Below are 4,364 nucleotides of genomic sequence, written 5' to 3' on the forward strand. Positions count from 1 at the left end.
ATTTGTAGACCTCTCCTATAAATTTTCCTTAGGCCTGTGTCATGAGTTTGTGAACGGCTATAGGCAGGAGGAGACGTCCGCTGCTGTGCTCAGAGAGGCGGCTTTACCCCCTCGTGATGCATACTGGCCCCAAGCCTCTGTAGAAGTGATGGCAGGGGGGGGGGGGAGTGCTCATGAAAGAGCCTCCATGCCTCACGTGAGTCCTGACTCAAGAATAGCTGGTATAGATCCTCCTCTAGGCGAGTCAAAAATGCCCTCTTCTTCCACCGCATAGGTGTCGGAAGTCAATCTGTGACTGCCTGTGAGTGATGTCCCCCAAAAGCACCTCCCTCTGAAGTCTAGCTCTAGTGTCCCGGCATTCCTCATCATACCAGTTGTTATGGGGCATGCTCCCCGAACGGCGTCTCTGCTCAGGCTGGGTATGTGGGTATGCCTCTGCTGCTGCTGCATCCTGTAGTGTCTGTGTCAGTATAATAGTAACCTCCTCCAGAGGTCGCCCTACCTCCTCTAAGCACAGGCGTCAGTAGATCCCATCTATGTATACAGAGTCCGTCTCCCGCGTGAAGGTGTAGCGAGTAGGGGCTACTGCCCGTAGTCTACTACACTAAAATGAAAAGAAATGGTCAACGACACAAGAGCATGATCCACTGCCACACCAACAGATCTGGGTCCAACTGTGAGGTCCTGGATACTAGAGATGAGGTTCGGCTATGCCATGACATAATCCACTGTGCTGGCTCCATGTCTGTGTAGAAAGCATGTTGAACCCCCGGCAGCGGGAAATCTCTGTAGGCCATTCAAGATGGCCAATCCATGTGCAGTCCCCATGTCTATCAAGTGTCGTCCATACTCAGTGTGTTCTCCATCCTGTGATAGTCTGGATAGGTCCATCTCTGCAACATCAAACTCTCTCAGTACCTCCTCTGAAGTATCATAGAATACTGTTTGATGATGGGCAGTCCTAGCATTGAAATCCCCTAGATGATGATGTCACCATCTCTAGAAACTCCCATATGTCATCATCCAGAATAGAGAAGGGGGACTGTCCTCTGGGTGGTGCATAAACTGACATACTCGGGGGGGAAGTAGCAAATAGCAATGTAAAGATATCTGTCTGTCTCTGCTCTCAATCTCACCCACATGTACCTAGCTTGCTCATCCATGCGGGCTATATGTATCAATGGCTGCAACTCCTCCCTGAATAACACTGCCACTCCTCCTGAGCCCCGCCCTCTGTGCTCTAATCTCCTGTCTACAGGCTGTCTCCCATCTATATCCACTAATGTGAGGCATAGATTGCCCCGGAGCCTGATGTGTCTCAGAGTAGAAGACGATGTCTCTTCTCGTAAAACTATCCTCAAAAGCACCCACATCAAGGCGCATAGATCCATTACAATTCCAGGTGGCAACTTTGAGCGTGGTCCCATAGGTCTCGCACTGTCATGTGGAGCGCCGCTCTACAATCACCACCTGGCCATCTCTGTAGAAGGCCGTCTTTCCCTTCTCCCTTGCCGCTTGAATCTCTGGCATTGCCTCTCTCATATGCGCAAGCTGTGTGAATATTCTCTCACCATCACTACTTTTGGACTCTATAGTACTCGCTCAATGGGTCTCTCCCTCCATCCTAAAGACCACGTGGTCTTGAATAAAGACCAAGCCATGGGATCAATGGCGTGCAACACGGACACAACTTTTGTGGCGACGGGCGTCCATTGGATGGCGATTGAGATTACTTTCATCTATGCTTGTTCACTTTATCAAGATGGAAAGTGAAGGGCTAGACAACCAAGCCCACGCATGCGTGTGGTTAACACATCAGCATGCCAATGGGAAGGCTGAGGTCATCTCCAAGGAATATTTTAGTGTAGGACGCTTCTTCAAGAAGTCGTTCTTTGCCTCCATGGATGGGAAACGGATAATTAAAGCTCTCCCTTTTGAAGTATCCCCGTTGCCTTGTGTCTTCTTCCCTACCCTCCATGCCTTTGTATGAGTAGCCTCACTACCCATCATGCGGAGAAGTTCTTCAACTTCCCATTCCACATCTCCTCGGTCTTCTAGACCGGTTACTCTTATATGCAAGGCTTTAGTTTTCCTTCACTGCTCATCTTCTAGGGTCATGTTGATGATTGTAGGAGTGGGGACGGATGTGGTTTCTTTCCCTTTCCCTTTCCCTTTCCCTTTCTTAGCGACTTCTATCCATTTCTCGGCCTCATCTGCCTTCTTCTGCGTCTTCGTGATCACATCCATCCACGAAGACGTCTTTACCACCTTCTGTTTCTCCTCCTCTGTGATGATCCGTACCTGCTCCTTGATGACCTTGATCTCGTCTATCACCGAGGGCTGAAATTCCCCTTCTTCCAGTCCACTGCTTACTCGATCCGCAAGCTCTCGCTTGAGGGCTGTGACCTCTTCTCTCAGTGCTTGTGAATCCGCCTTATATGCTTGTAGCTCTACATGCAATTTCTCTTTCTCCTTCTTCCATTGCGCGCCTTCATTGAGAAACATTCGAAGAAGGTTGGCCTTCTCTTTCCACCATCCCTCCGTCTCTGCTTTCCATTCTTTCATCTCCCTTTCCATTTGTGTTATTCGCTTGTTTGTAAGCGCAAAATTTGCCTTCGTATGGGGCTTACATACTGGCGAAATGATCATGGCCTCCACTGGCGAAGCGCTCATGGCCTCCAATGCGAATATAGCTCGATGCTCTCGCTCGGCTGAGTCCATGCGGACAGGGCACACTAGAAACCAATCCAAAAGCAAGGATAGGCGAGTGAGGGTATATCCTCCTTAGCTCAGCGAGCCCACCACGGCATACAAAGATGTTGGTTCGTGGCCCACTCAAGGAGTCAGCATAACCTCCAAAACAGCTCGACGCTCTCGCTCGGCAAAGTTCAGGCAGAGAAAACAAAATACCACAAACCAGATGCGGATGTATACATCAACTCAGCCCACTGCGGGCGTTAGCAACCAAGGCAGCTCAAATGAAGGCCTTGCACCCGCTACCCTGTGATGAATCTGTGTGACCTTCCAAACATAAAAACATAAACCTGCATAGTGGCAGAGAAATGCACGCGGCCCCCCAGCAGGGTCAGCTCACGGCTCAGACAAGCCCCTGTTGGGCGCTGGCTCAATCTATGTGCAGCCCCCTCTGTGGGAGAAGCTCGCGCCCTGCAAGAGAGAGGCCTCATTGGCTGAGCACGAAGATGAGGAATCGCCCTCTTCAGCACTGCGCGCTGAGTCTGCTGCAGCCTCTACGTGTCTTGTACCTGCTGCGTACCTGCGTGCCCTCTTCAGCCCTGCGCGCTGAATCTGCGTGACCTGCTCCCCCTGCATTTCCACAGCCTTGCGCGTTCAGCAGCCCCTGTGCGCTCAGCAACCCCAGCCTTGCGCATCCAGCAGAGAGAGAGAGAGAGAGAGAGAGAGAGAGAGAGAGAGAGAGACTCTGCTGAAAGAGCCAGCTGGGCAATGAATTAGTGATTATACAATGGGGTCTAAGTGTTGCTTATATACTAGCCTGGGGGCCTCAAGTACCCCTCTCAAGAAATTGCCCTACCCAAAACTTTGACACAGCCAAAATAAACATTGGGATCACACTGGGCCATCCAATTGAGATGCTATAACTTTAACAAAAACCCAAGGACTTGGAAACCGTCCACACTGATACTTGCTCAAAGTTGTCTTCTCGATATTGTGGGCCAAGCTAACACTTGGTGAGTTCACTTAAGAGTCGCTTCCCCGACTTTGAATGAAAGGAAAAGGATTAAATGAAAAAACCCAAGGACTTGGAAACCGTCCACACTGATACTTGCTCAAAGTTGTCTTCTCGATATTGTGGGCCAAGCTAACACTTGGTGAGTTCACTTAAGAGTCGCTTCCCCGGCTTTGAATGAAAGGAAAAGATCTCAAGATGTCAAGATGAACGCCTTCGAAATGTCAAGCCAATGTGAAGCAGCCATGTGAGTGAACGCACTCTTAGTCAAATGGGGGTTAAGGGGGCCTCTTCAAGAATCCTATAAAATTGACCCTAGATCATTTAGGAGAAGGAGCTGTTCTCTATAATCATGACATTTAAACAATGAACCCTTGGTAGTGTCTTCCACGATACCCAAGGTAGGGTTACGGCTGGTGGTATGGGAAGCACCTCATGGTGCGACTCTAGGCACGTGTACTGAAGGCTCCAAGGCTCAAGGGTGAGCCAGTTAGGCTCTATGGCTGGGAGGTGAGTCAAATGTCTCTCTCCTATATTGTTGTATGATATCATCAAAAGAACAATCAAAACAAAGGTAAAGCCATGATTTGGAACAACAAAAAGATTGCAAGAAGGCATGGCAAATCTTCCTAGATCTTCTTTTGTCAAGGCCATTACA

The sequence above is a fragment of the Adiantum capillus-veneris genome, unplaced genomic scaffold, assembly GCF_014529385.1.
Source record: "Adiantum capillus-veneris isolate H3 unplaced genomic scaffold, ASM1452938v2 Hic_scaffold_347, whole genome shotgun sequence".
Taxonomy (NCBI): domain Eukaryota; kingdom Viridiplantae; phylum Streptophyta; class Polypodiopsida; order Polypodiales; family Pteridaceae; genus Adiantum; species Adiantum capillus-veneris.